General features: G+C 51.6%; 1 long non-coding RNA gene across 1 annotated transcript; it reads right to left on the bottom strand.

Moving 5' to 3' along the window:
• Positions 1-13: 13 nt before the first annotated feature.
• LOC122227940 lies at positions 14-6,028 on the bottom strand. Its single transcript, XR_006206282.1, has 3 exons — positions 5,921-6,028; positions 1,086-1,244; positions 14-292 (listed from the first exon to the last, which is right to left on the bottom strand). It is a non-coding gene; the product is annotated as an uncharacterized LOC122227940 (long non-coding RNA).
• Positions 6,029-14,027: the final 7,999 nt, after the last annotated feature.

Here is a 14,027-nt window from a genome sequence, read left to right as displayed (position 1 = left end):
TCCCGGCTGTTTCCTTGCTACATAAGAGCAAACGTCGACAGTCCTCTCCAGCCATACATTTGGACTTGAATAAGGACGTCTCTTGTCCATCCTTGGGCATTCACAGTTCATTTATTTGGTACTTTGAGGCCCGAACAATCAGTCCTTTAGATCACAGCTAGGTAGCAGAGGGGGCGTTAAACTATTTGAAATTCAAGCAGTCAGCTGTATTTTTTTCAAAGCTGAGAAGTGTCCTTCACGCTTCCCCAGTGCTGAGCCGTGCTCGTGCTCAGTGCCAGCAGCCAGAGGAGCCCTGCAAAAGGGGAAAAGGAAAATCAGCAGGCTGATGTTTTCGCAGCTGCATCCCACACCCTGGGGGGCCACCTTCTTCACTTGCTGGAGGCTTGGTGATACCTGCTGGCACACAGAGCTAATGTAATGTCCACGTCTGGACACCCTGGGACGGTCCCCAACAGAAGGACAACAGCCTTGCCTGAGCGGATCACAGACATGGCCAGGGACCTGAGGGACGAGCCCAATACTATTTTCTTCTCCCATTTGGTTTACCTCTTAGTTTTCAGGTGAGATTCTGGAAGGAATCCTTTCTTCCCCCGCCATTCTCTTCAGCTGCTGGAGACACCCCACCAGGGCAAGGACCAGAACCCCTGGATTCACCCAGCGGGGCTCCCACAGGAGTGGGCATGTCCAAATCCCACAGAATGCTGATATAGGCCCCATCCCAGTCCCTCAACAGGGGAGGGCGACAAGAACAAGGAAGGTGAAAGGGGGCCGGCCGGGCACCTCTTCCTGCTGATCAGAAATAAACACTACAAGAATCAGTAGGAACAGGATATTTACATGACCTTAAAGTGTCCCTACAGATTGCTTATTGCTTGCAAGGAGGAAAATTGTAACTTCTACGGTGGAGAAAAACCAGACCACCTCTTAACTGTTGCTCAAATTGAGCACCACTCTCTCCAGGCAGACAGACATGGGCGGAAGGGGTGGGGGGGGGAGGGGAAGTGATGCATATGGTATCAGTTTTGCAAATATTCCAGCTGAGAATGCGCAACCTGAATCGAGTCAAGAGGAGACATCAGACATACCCAAATCGAGCAACATTCTATAAAATAACTGGTCTGTATTCTTCCAAATACCAGCGTCGTGAAAGGCAAGGAAAGGCGGCTTGCTGTTCCTGACTCAAGGAGATTAGAAAGACACGTCAGGCAATTAAATGCAATGCGTGAACTTGGCCAGATCTTGTACTGGAGGGAAAAGAAGACCGTAAAGAACATTCCTGAGTCAACTGACAGCATCGGAATACAGGAGGGTAGATTAAAGTATTATGTCAATGTTACATTTTCTGGATTTCATAGCTGTACTGTGGTTGAGTAAGAGGATATTTTTGTTCTTTAGAAGTACATAGTGGGGCACCTGGGGGGCTCAGTTGGTTAACTCTCTGGGTCTTGGTTTTGGCTCAGGTCCTGATCTCGCGGTTCGCGGGTTCAAGCCCCACGTCAGGCTCCACACAGACAGTGCCAAGCCTGCTTGCAATTCTCTCTCTCTCTCTGCTCCTTCCCCATTCGTGTTCCCTCTCTCTCTCTCTCTCCCTCTCAAAATAAATAAACCTAAAAAATATTGCATACTGAAGCATTAAAGGGGAAAGGGGCATCAATGTCTGCAATCTGCTCTCAAATGGTTCAGAAACCGTAATGTGTATTCCATAATTATATGTATCTATCTATACGTCTATATATCTACCCACCTATCTGTCTCTATTTACCTATCATCAAAAGAAAGAGACAGAGGGAGAGAGAATAAACATGGCAAAATGTAAAAAAAAAAAAAAAAAAAGAAAGGTGAATCTAGGTAAAGGGTATTTAAGAGCTCTTTGTATTATTCTTGCAACTTTTCTGTTAGTTTGAAATTATTTTATTTTTTTTTAATTTTTATTTTTTTAACGTTTATTTATTTTTGAGACAGAGAGAGACAGAGCATGAACGGGGGAGGGTCAGAGAGAAAGAGGGAGACACAGAATCCGAAACAGGATCCAGGCTCTGAGCGGTCAGCACAGAACCCAACGCGGGGCTCGAACTCACGACCGTGAGATCATGACCTGAGCTGAAGTCGGACGCTTAACCGACTGAGCCACCCAGGCACCCCTGAAATTATTTTAAATTAAAATAAACATCATAGGAGTCCAGAGGGGGGAAAAGTTGGATCCCCAATTGAAATCCAGGGAGTTCTTCCCCCTCCTCTTTGAGTGAGTAACAGAACATTCTATGACTTCTCTCTTTGAAGGACTTTTTGTGGGTTCGTTGGTTCCTCTTTTGCTAAGAACCAGGAAAATGCTCTAGCCCTCTTAAAGACTTCTTTCTTTTTTTTTTTTTTAAGTTTATTTACTTATTTTGAGAGAGATAGAGAGAGGCAGAAGGAGAGAGAGAGAGAGAGAGAGAAAGAATTCCAAGCAGGCTCCGCATGGTCAGCTCAGAACCTGACAGCTTGAACCCACGAACCATGAGATCACAGCCTGAGCCGAAACCAAGAACCAGATGCTTAACCAACTGAGTCACCCAGATGCCCCTAGCCCTCTTAGATCATTACCACTGGGACCACCAAGTCTGGCCATAAGGGCTGGGCTTCCCAAGTGGGCCAGGTGAGAAGCATGGGGAGCACAGGCACACCCCCCTGTCATTCCAAAGTGAAAAGGCAGAGATTCTGAGCCTCTGGGACCCACGTGGAAAGTAAGGAGAAAGAAAAGGCTGCACATGATGACAGAAGCCTAACACCCCACCTCCCTTTGTCTCCAGTGGGGCTGAGAATCAGCCGAACGAGAAACCACCTTTTAAAAAAAAAAATTTTTTTTAATGTTTTTTACTTCTTTTTGAGACAGAGACAGAGCGTGAGCAGTTACTTCTTTTTGAGACAGAGAGAGACAGAGCGTGAGCAGGGGAGGGGCAGAGAGAGAGGGAGACACAGAATCCAAAGCAGGCTCCGGGCTCTGAGCTGCCAGCACAGAGCCCGACACGGGGCTCGAACTCACGGACTATGAGATCATGACCTGAGCTGAAGTCGGATGTTTAACCGACTGAGCCACCCAGGCACCCCCAGATGCAAGGATGTTTAACACAGATATAAACTGAGCACCTGCTATGTGCCAGACATTGCTCTAGGCCTCATGAATGCCATAAAAATAGAACACAAGCTCTCACAGAACTTCCATTCCAGTGGGGAGTCAGGTTCTATTAGGAAGAGACAAATAGATACATAACGTGTCAGGAGGTCACGTGCTGTGATGAAAAAGTAAAAGAAGTTAAGGGGATGGAAAGTTTACCCATCTGTGAAATGGGGTATCTACAGGTATCTCACTCACACCCTCATCACAAGGATTAAGTGAAGTCATGTATAGAAAATGCTTAGGGGCTCCTGGGTGGCTCAGTCAGTTAAGCATCTGACTTCAGCTCAGGTCATGATCTCACGGTCGGTGAGTTCGAGCCCCGCATCAGGCTGTGTGCTGACAGTTCAGGGCCTGGAGTCCTCTTCGGATTCTGTGTCTCCCTTTCTTTCTCTGTTCCTCTCCTGCTCATGACCTCTCTCTCTCAAAAATAAATAAGTATTAAAAAAAAAAAAAACAAAAAAAAAAACAGAAAGTGCTGGGTGTTTAACACAGAGTGTTAAATACTTTACATGCTTTGTAAATGCTCGAGAAGTGTGTATTTGTTTGAATGGATCATTTCGTTTCTTTAACAAGAATCTCTTGAGAAGTTTTTAATGTGTACTAGGCCCTGAGTGGGTATCAGGGTGATATAGCCCAACTGCGGCGTTCAAGCTCAAAACCGTCTAGAGGGGGAGACAGATAAACAGGCAATTCCGAATATCACATGATGAGAACCAAGCCTTATCAAGTGCTTACCGTGTACCAGGCACTATTTTCAGCATTTTATCTGTGTTGAGTCATATCACCTTTTACAACAACTCTGAGCTTAGCACTCTTTCACACATGAGAAAACTGAGGTTCCGAGAGGTTAGGTAATTAGCCCAAAGCTACACGCATTGCAAAAGGGGCAGAGCTGGGATTCTGAACTAGGGGACCCCAGTGTGTTACGGGAGCCCCGAGGAGGCTCCTGACAGGACTGATCAGGGAAGGCTTCTTGGAGGAGGGCCCATCGAAGATCAGGTTTGCACCATGGGTAGATATTAGCTGGGCAGTTGGGGAGAAGGGCTGTTCAGGTTGTGCGTGGGCCCGAGGGGAGAGAGAGAAGGCTGTTGTGCTTCCCAGCTGTTAGTCTGAGATGAGGAAGCAGAGAGGATGAGTCTGGACAGTAGGGCAGGGCCGGTCAGGGAGGACTTTCTACCGTCCGAAGAAATGTGGCCTTTCTCTTTGGTGTGGAGGTGCAGTGAGGAGCCGGTGAAGAGGCTGCCTGTCCTGGTGGGGGTCCTCCAGGTTGAGTGGAGTGGGCAGGGGGGCACCCCCGCGGTTCTGCTCCCTGAGCTGGTAGGTGCCCACTTTGATAGAAACAGCCACCTGGCCGGGAGACTCCTAGTTGGACCCGGGGTCTCTCCAAAAGGGGGTCACCTAAACAGCCAGAACAGGGGTAGCTGGGCCAGTTGCTCAGTCAGTTAAGAGCCTGATTCTGGATTTTGGCTCAGGCCATGACCCCACGGTTTGTGGGTTCGAGCCCTGCGTCGGGCTCTGTGCTGACAGTGCAGAGCCTGCTTGGGATTCTCTCTCTGCCCCTCCCCTGCTCTCTCTCTGTAAAAATAAATAAATAAACGTTAAAAAAAAAAAAAAAAAAAAAGAACCAGAATAGAGAATGAGAGGGGGAGCCCATAGCTGGGTCCCTGAGATGGCAACTGTGGGACCTAATGGAAATCTGGGGCTTGGGTCTGGTTGATATTCTTGACTAAAAATGAAACAAAGCAAAACCTTCTGAGGGCCCCTGGCTGGCTCAGCTGGTAAAGCATGTGACTCTTGATCTCGGTTCTAAGTTTGAGCCCCATGTTGGGTGTAGAGATTACCTTAAAAAAAAAAAAAAAAAAATCTAAAAAAAAAAAAACCCACAAAACACTTTTTTTGGAAAGGTTATGCAAGCATATGGTAAGATAAGTAAATAATAATTCAAGCAGTCCCAGGGAGCCTAAGCCCAGAGGCACCCCCCTCCCTCCACCTTGGTCTCTCATTTCCCCTCCCCCCAGCCCTGCGCTTGACCATTTTTCTGGACTGCCTTCCAAAGACATTCTATGCATATATGCATAGGTTTATGTAGATGCGTCCCAGGGAGGAATTTTAATAATGAATTTTAATGTTCTTCTTTGGTGGTGGCGGGGAGTCCATTAAAAAGCAAAATATGTTCGTCGTAAAGAACATGGGGGGAGAAAAAACACAAAAAGGAGAAAAGCAGAACAAAAGCTGAGCCGCAAAGGCAATCACTGCTCACGTTTTCAATCACCCCAGGATTTCTGCTCTAATAAGAAAAACAAGTAACCTTTGAGGCATGGGAAACAGAACTCCGCATTCCCTCCCATCTGCCCCCTCCCAATGGCATGATATTTGGAATCATGCAGATTATTATTACTTCAGACGAGAAAACGAGGACTGGGAGAACTAGTCCTGTGACGCTAGATCTCCCGGTTCTAGGCCCCCTTTACACTTCGGGGCCCCCACCTTTTCCCTGTCTCTCAGGCCTCAGGAGGGGGGGGTCACCTCCCTGCCCACCAGAGACAAAACCTGGCTTCCCGCCTTGGTCTGCCCTTCTCTCCTCCCGCTGCTGGGATGGGGACCCGGTGAGGGAGGTACAAGGAGTGTTACGAGCCCCGGCTTTGGGGTCAGAGTGCCCTTGGCCAGCTGTGTGACCTTAGGCAGATCACTTAAGCTTTCTGTATCTCCCTCTCTCTCATGCCCGAGTAGAGCTTGCCCATGGCATGCACTCAATACTTTTACCATTCCGGTGCTCTCGGCCAGGAGGTGAGGTGGATAGGAGCCCGTTCTGTCTTCTGAGGGCCATGTCTCCACACGCCCTCCCTCCCTCCCAGGCTACTCTGCCCCTAAGCCCCAACTTCCCAGAAGCGTATAGCTCTTTGCTCATGCCGTACCCTCTGACCCTCTTCTCAGGCTTTCCAGCCTGAGGAAATCTTCCTCAGGCTCCAGGATTCAGAGGCGAAGCCTCCAGGGATCTTCCCACAAATAAACCTCCACCCTCAGTCCAAATAAACCTCTTCCTCCTCTGGATCCGGCACCACCGCACAATGGACGAACACATTGTATTCAAATGATTTGTGTAACCCAGGGATCCCCCCCAGACCCTCCAGTTGACAGGGGTCACTAGTTAAAGTTGCGTCCACAACCGCTTTATGAGTTCCCAGCAGATCCCTCCTCTGGCCAGCCCCCTTATTCTGGGAAAGCTTGCCCCAATACCAGTTCCAAGCATGCAGGCAGAGAAGGCAAAGCTAACCAGCTCCTGGCATTGTTTCAGTGCCATTACTGGTCCAGGGATGACCACATGACACAGCTTGCCCAGTCAGACTGAAGGGAAGCCCTCGGATGTCCCGTTTAGGGGCACAGCCTCTTCCTCTTGCCGGAAGAGTAAGGATGCATGTTGGTCTAGGGGCTGCGGGCAGCCATTTTGTCATCAAGAAGGTAGCTAACCTTGGGCTGGATCCAATGTGTAGAGTCAGAGACAGAAATCTCCTGGGTCCTTAGGCCACCGTCGAACCACTGAATCAATCCATCCTGAGGCCAGGAATGCTCCGGGACTTCCCGTTGGTGAAATAATAAATTACCTTAATGTTTAAGCTTGAGTCGGGTGTCCACATCACTTCTCACACCACAAGAGCTCGGATTGAACTTCTCGAGCACTTACGACGCATCAGGCACCGTTCTGAGAGGTCTGCATGCAGAAGTTCACTTAGCATTCACAGCTACCTTCATAAGTAGATGTGATCTAGGTCACAGCTAATGGCACCGTCTCTGGACCGAGACCTCCTGGGTTTTCATACCTCTGCTACCGATTGTATAAACTTAACCAGCTGCTTACGTTTCCTAGTCCTCAGTTTCCTCATCTGAAAATAGCACCTACCTCATAGGGTTGTAGTAAGGTTTAAAAGAGGACAATCCAGGGGCGCCTGGGTGGCTCAGTCGGTTGAGCGTCCGACTTCGGCTCAGGTCATGATCTCGCGCTCCGTGAGTTCGAGCCCCGCGTCCGCCTCTGTGCTGACAGCTCGGAGCCTGGAGCCTGTTTCCGATTCTGTGTCTCCCTCTCTCTCTGACCCTCCCCCGTTCATGCTCTGTCTCTCTCTGTCTCAAAAATAAATAAACGTTAAAAAAAAATTTTTAAATAAAATAAAATAGGACAATCCACATAAAGCACCTCTATCAGGGCCTAGTACCTAGTAGATGCTGAAAAACTTAGTCTTTATGTTATTGTTCCCATTTTACAGATGAAACCAAGGCTCAGAGAGTCTATGACAGGACTTAAGTTTACCCTTGCAGTAAGTGTGTCAAACCCGCATCATCTATCTCTACGGTCTGCAGTCTTAACTTCAGGGTTCAAAGCCTCAGTGCCCGCCTGGGGAGAAAAACCCAGGAGACGTGCAGGTTACAGACAGTCCGTCTCATCGGCCTCCCAGGACCGCATCCACTGAACTGGCCATCTCCAGACACGTCTAGCGCCCCAGGGGTGCTGTCCACACCCCCAGTTCCGGTCGTGGAACACCACCGCCCACAAAGTGGTGGGAAGGCTGGGGTGTGGCAGGCGGTCTGGAGGGTTAGCGGTGACAGTGCAGGGTGCCACCACTTAACAGCTGAGATTTGATCGTTAAATAGCCTTCTTCTTAAAAGCCCAGCAAACATTTCCGCCCTGGGAACCCTGGGACTCGACACAGGCTGCCTTTTTCTTGAGGCCCCGTTTCTCTGCTCCCATTTTCGGTGACAGGTCTCCCCTCCTTTGCTCACAAGAAACCTTCTTCTCACAGGCAGGGAGAGGCTGTGGGCAGGGAGAGGGCAGTGCCGCTCACACCCGAGGTGGCCATCGGTGTATGTGGCCACGCAAAGAGCCTCATCTTCCCGGAGGAGTGCCGTGGCCAGGTCTTAATCTAGCATTTCTCCCCCTGCCAAGTCTGTGAGCGTGTTGGCATTCAGGCCTCTGGCTCCGGGGCCCAGTCTTCTTGCAGGGAGTGTCCGAGGAAGGAAGACCCAGCTAAGGCAGTCCTGGCCCTTCCCGACTCGGCGGCTCGCCCCGCCTCCCCAAGAGGCAGTCCCGAAGCCGGGCCTCTCGGCCTTTCCTGTTCTCTTCCCAGGCTCCGGAAGAACAACAGGATGTGAACTGCGCCTGAGCCTTTTTTGGACTTGACCGAGTGGCAGGTGTTGGCAGGCCGTCCGCAGAGGCTAAGGCTCCTTGCTCAGTTGCCCGCATCCCACCGCCGGCCCCCACCCGTCACCCCAAAGGTGGGAGAACCCCCGTCCCAGGAGATGAGTAATGGATGCCCACGGATGAGTGGGGTCCACTGTGCACCCCAACTCCCGAACAGAGGGGACAGGGGCAGAGAAGGTCAGAAGGTGGAGCTGCAGCCAGATGACCTGGGTTTGACTCCCCGGGCACAACTCTCTGCCTCAGTTGCCTCATCTATAAAAAACAAAAACAAAACGGGGGTAACAATAGTCCCTCCCGCCAAGACGGTGAGGAGTAAGCGCTTTAATCTGTGTCAAGCACACAGAAGAGTGCCTGGCACATAAAAAGGCGCTTGGTCCCGTGTTTCATGAGAAAAATAAATTCAGCAAACATTTAAAATGTTGATTTATTTTTGCGGGGCGCCTGGGCGGCTCCGTCGGTTGAACGTCCGACTCCGGCTCAGGTCGCGATCTCGCGGTCCGTGGGTTCGAGCCCCGCGTCGGGCTCTGTGCTGATGGCTCAGAGCCTGGAGCCTGTTTCCGATTCTGTGTCTCCCTCTCTCTCTCTCTCTCTCTCTCTGCCCCTCTCCCGCTCATGTTCTGTCTCTCTCTCTCTGTCTCAAAACTCAAATAAAACATTAAAATAAATAAATAAATAAATAAATAAATAAATAAATAAACTTCGCTGAACAAGTGGTAAAACTGAGGCACGGGGAGGGGCAGGCTGTCGCCCAAGATGTTACAGCTGGAGAGTAACAGCAAGCACTAAAGCTTAGGGAGCGCTTTCAACGCCCCAGACGGAGGGTTGTTTCATCGGTGTTCTGTTCTTGTCCCCAGTGTAGAAGTGAGGAACTGAGCACAGAGAGGTTGAGTAACATGCTCAAGGTCAAATTGCTAGGAAGGGGTAGAGGCAAGACTGACCCCCAGGCAGCCTGGCTGAGCAAACAGCAGGACAAAGCTAATAATTAACTGTCGTCTACGGAGAGCCCCCAGGGGTACTGCAAAACACGTCATCTTCTCTCATCCTTGTACCACCCGGCGAAGTAGGTACCATTACTGTGCCCATTTCACAGATGAAGGAACTGAGGCCCGGGGAGAGTATGCAGTCTGCCCAAGTTCTCACAACAAGGCCGTGGCAGAGCTGGGGTTTCTAAAAACTAGGCTCTCCCGCCTCCCCGGCCCTCTTGATTTCCAGCAGCTTCCCCCCCCCCCCCCCCCGTCTGGCTGGAGCCTGTCCTGTTGCCCTCCGTCCCTCCCGGGCCCCGGGCAGCGCGTGCAGAGAATGCAGAAGCCGCTGAACCACAGTCTGGACAAATGAGCATTATGAGTACGGTCCGTCTGCCAAGCGGAGAGAGAGCCTTAGAATGTAGCCAGAGCCAAGCGGCTGCTGTTCGGGACCAGCCGCAGCCCCACTCCCTGCAGCCGGACCCCAAGATCAAAGATGCTCTGGGACGACTGGACTCCGCCAGGCTCGGAACACCCACTGGTAACAGCGGTGCTCAGCTCGGCTGGATCTCCCACACACATCGTGCCAAGACCGGGCTTCACGACGACCTAACGAAGAAGGTTCTGGGAGTAGTGCCATCTTGCACGGGGCAGGACAGTTGAGCGTGAGGAGCATTGACTCTGGAGCCAGACAGCCTGAGTTCCAACCCCAGCCCTGCCACCCCCTGGCCGTGGCCTCAGGCAACTCTTACCCTCTCTGGGCCTCAGTTTTCCCATCACTACAAGAGGACGATGAGAGCACCTACGCCTCCCAGGGTGGGTAAGAAAACAGCGTGAGGACACGGGAAGCACTTCGAAGAGTGCCCAGCACACCAATAAGCACTATGTGTTTGCTATTTTAAGGAAACCGAGGCTCCAGGAAGTCCCGTGACTCGGCTCACCTCACTCAGGTGCCACATAAAAGAGCCAGGACTTGAACTCAAATCCATTTGACTCCCGAAGCAGCCCTTTGTCACACAGTGGGGGCAGAGTCCCCCGATGGATGAGCAGGGTTTGGGGTTGAAGGGAGACAGACATGTTAGGTTGACGTGGGAATGGGCCGCACAGCTGCCTCGTAGTAGAGCCAGAGAAAGGGCCCCGTCCCCACAGCGCCAACGCTCAGCCGCGCCCACCCCGCCTGAAGGCAAGTCAGATCAGTCCAGAAGAATTCCTTGGGCACCTACCGTGTGCCACGCCAGGCACTGGGCGCTGAGAAAAGAAAAAGATATCATACACAGGTCTCGTCCTCCAGAAACCCAATAATCTAGTGCAGGAGAGGAGTATACAAACACACAAATCACTATCAAGCAGCCAAATAATGGTTCCTTAGTGGACAGGAACAAAGAGCAAATTCTCTTTTATTTGCGCCTGGGTGGCTCAGTCGGTTAAACGTCTGACTCTTGGTTTCGCCTCAGCTCATGATCCCGCGTGTCGTGAGTTTGAGCCCCGCGTGGGGCTCAGCGCTGGCAGTGTGGGGCCTGCTTGGGATTCCCTCTCTCTCTTTCTTTCTCTCTGCCCCTCCCCCGCTCGCTCTGTCTCTCTTGAAATGAATAAATTAAAAAAAAAAAAAAAAAAAAAAAAAAAAGAGGGACACCTGGGTGGCTCAGTCGGTTGAGCATCCGACTTCGGCTCAGGTCCAGCTGACCAAGTCAATGAAAGGGGAAAAGCGAATCAGCCCCAAGTAGAGAGCCCAGCAGAAGTCACAGAGTACATGGGGTGTCTGGGGGGGGAAGGCAAGTCCAGAACAAAAAGGCAGATGGGAGCTCAAAAGTGGTTTGAGGCCACAGTAGGCAGGGCCTCTGTGTTGGTCAGAAGTCCTGGGTTGCCAGAGACAGAAAGCCCAATTCCAAGAGGCTTAAAGGAAAAGGAAACGTATTGACCTCAAGAAACAAACAAAAAAAAGGCAGCTTATCTGCTTCAGGTACAGCTGGACTTAGTGGGCTCAAATGATGCCGCCAGCACCTGGTCTCCCATCTTCCTGCTTCTCCCTGCCTTGGCTTCATTCTGGAGCAGGTTCTTTCCAGATGGAGGCAGCCCCAGGCTGACACCCTCGCGGTTCCAAGCCCAGTGGAAGGAAAGATTCATTTCTCCCAAAGTTCAAACACAGATTCTGAAACTGGATCTCCCTGGAGCGGTTTGGGTCACATGACTACCCCGGAACCGGCACTGTGTGGGGGTGGGGTAGAATATTCTCATTGGCCGGAAGGGGGCCTGTGGTTAGGTGTGAGCCCCACCCAAGCGGCAGAAACTGGGGGTGGGGAAAAGGTGGCTTCCCAGGATTTAGAAATCAGAAGGAAGAGGAACAGGTACCGAGTGGGCAAAGAAGGCAGGGCAAAGACCCTGAGGCCATGGTCCTTTGGGCAGTGGCAGCCGGCGAGGGCTTTAATTCACTGAGCGGCTTAAATTAGATTTGTGCCTTGGGAGTGAAGAAGGGGGAGCGAAGGGGGCAGACATGCTTGTGGGAAGACGTAAGTCCCTTTAAGAGATCCTGGAAGCCTGGGGCAGAAGGCGTGGAGAAGAGGGCGAAGTGCAGAAGACACTTGGCTGGGATGCCCCAGTTGTCACTGGAAGGGCTTTTCAAGGACCAAGACCACGTTACCCTCTTGCTATGGGCCTGCAGATGCCAGCAAGAGTATGGGCTGAGGGCCCAGCCTCCCTTCCCCCCAGAACTCCATGACTAACTCTCTCCCTACATCTGCTCCCACACTTACTCAACCACCCCCCCCCCACACACACACACACCCCTACTCCAGCCCCGGGCCCCAGAGAATCTGAACTCCTGTGGCCCCAGTGCGGGGTGGTCACCTTGACATCAGGTGGCCGTGAGGGGGTGACTCAGCACCTTCACTTCTCCCAGCCTTAGCAACCCCTTCCTTAGTTTCTGACTTCCCACTCCATGCCCCTGGGGCCTGGGACACCACCTCGAGGGCTATAGGCAAGCCAGCTCCTCTTTGTGGTGAAAGGAGCCATTGTGAGATCAGCCTGAGAGCTGGCAGGCGCTGGGCTGGTTCACGTGGCTCTCCCAGAGGCCCTGGGTGCAGCCATTCCTGTTCTGACCGCTTGGGCCTTTCCAGAGAGCAGGGAGGAGGCCTAAGGGGGCTTGGGCTACCACAGGGAGCTTCTGGGCCTGCCTTAGCTAGACCCCAAGTATACGCTAAACATTCTGGTTTCCATCTGCCTTGAGTCCGAGGGAGGAGCCTGGAGGGCAGGCTGGCTGCTGGAACCTTCAGAAACTTGGAACAGGCAGGACTTGCCAGCTGGCCCCCAGCAGATCTGGGGCCTTCGCCAAACTGAAAGCCGTGGTGTGCTAGACCAGGCCAGAAGCCTGGTCCCCAGCAGCCCGGCCAAACTTGGAGAGCTGTGGAGGGAAAGGCAGGGCAGCGAGGCCGTCCAGGAAAGGTTATGAGGTTTGGGGGTGGGCGGTGAGAAAGGAAAGAGTTTCTTACGGTGTCAGCCCAGACTGCCAGAGACCTTCCAGACTGGGGCTGTGGTGATGTGTCATAACAGCTCACTGCTATTTCTTGAGTACTTTACTAAGTGTTGGGCGCATTATCTCATTTAGTCCTCCTAACAACCACATAAGGCCGATGTTATCCGTCGAGCTTTCTTGTACAATTGTACAGGTTGTTCACTGCACAGGGGACCCAGGCAAGGGACGGGTGAAGGCCCAAACGCACCCAGTGCTGTATTCACCAGCTGTATCCCTGCAGACCTGTGTCTGTACAAAGGTCCCATTCCCCTTACGTTACAGCTGAGGGAAGGCAGGCTCTGAGAAGACGAAATGACTTGTCCGAGGGTCCCATAACTAATAAAACACAGAGAGGGGCGCCTGGGTGGCTCAGTCGGTTGGGCATCCGACTTCGGCTCCGGTCATGATCTCACGGTTCGTGAGTTCGAGCCCCGCGTCGGGCTCTGTGCTGACAGCTCGGAGCCTGGAGCCTGCTTCGGATTCTGTGTCTCCCTCTCTCTCTGCCCCTCCCTCACTCACACTCTGTCTCTCTCTATCTCTCAAAAATAAATAAATGTTAAAAAAATTAAAGAAAAAAACTAATAAAACACAGATAGAGGATTCAGACTCAAGGTCTGTCTGACTCCGAAACCTCTCACTTAATTAACCACAACACTCTCTGTGTCCAGGCCTGTTCACTTATACTCCTCTCTACCTTCCTCTTTCCTTAGGACCCAACTGCTCCCAGTCTGAAGTATGGTGGGAGGCAGGACACCTGGGTCACACTCCCAGCTCTACCTCTTATCCACGTTTCCTCTCCACACCTCATTCTCCTCATCTGTAAAGTGGGTATGTCAATTAGAGCTCTTTTTTTTTTTTTTTTTTTTTTTTTTAGAGCTCTTTAAGAGTAAGCAACAGAAACCAACTTGGGCGGGGGGGGGGGGGCGGCACTTGGGTGGCACAGTGGGTTGGGTGTCCGACTCTTGATCTCGGCTCAGGTTGTGATCTCGTGGTCCGTGAGTTGGAGCCCCGCTTGGGATTCTGTCTCCCCTTCTCTCTGCTCCTCTCCGCCTTGGGCTCGCTCGCTCTCAAAGTAGATAAATAAACTTAAAACAAAAAACAAGAAAGAAACCAACCTTGGCTTGCTTCAGCAGCGACGGCGGCAAAGGAATGTGCTGGAAGGATCTGAGGCTGCCTGTAGAATGGAGGGAGGAGGTAAACCAGGCCTAG

The sequence above is a fragment of the Panthera leo genome, chromosome C1 (assembly GCF_018350215.1).
Source record: "Panthera leo isolate Ple1 chromosome C1, P.leo_Ple1_pat1.1, whole genome shotgun sequence".
Classification (NCBI taxonomy): Eukaryota; Metazoa; Chordata; class Mammalia; order Carnivora; family Felidae; genus Panthera; species Panthera leo.
Note: the sequence above shows the minus strand (reverse complement) of the source record. Positions and strands in the feature narration are given on the sequence as shown.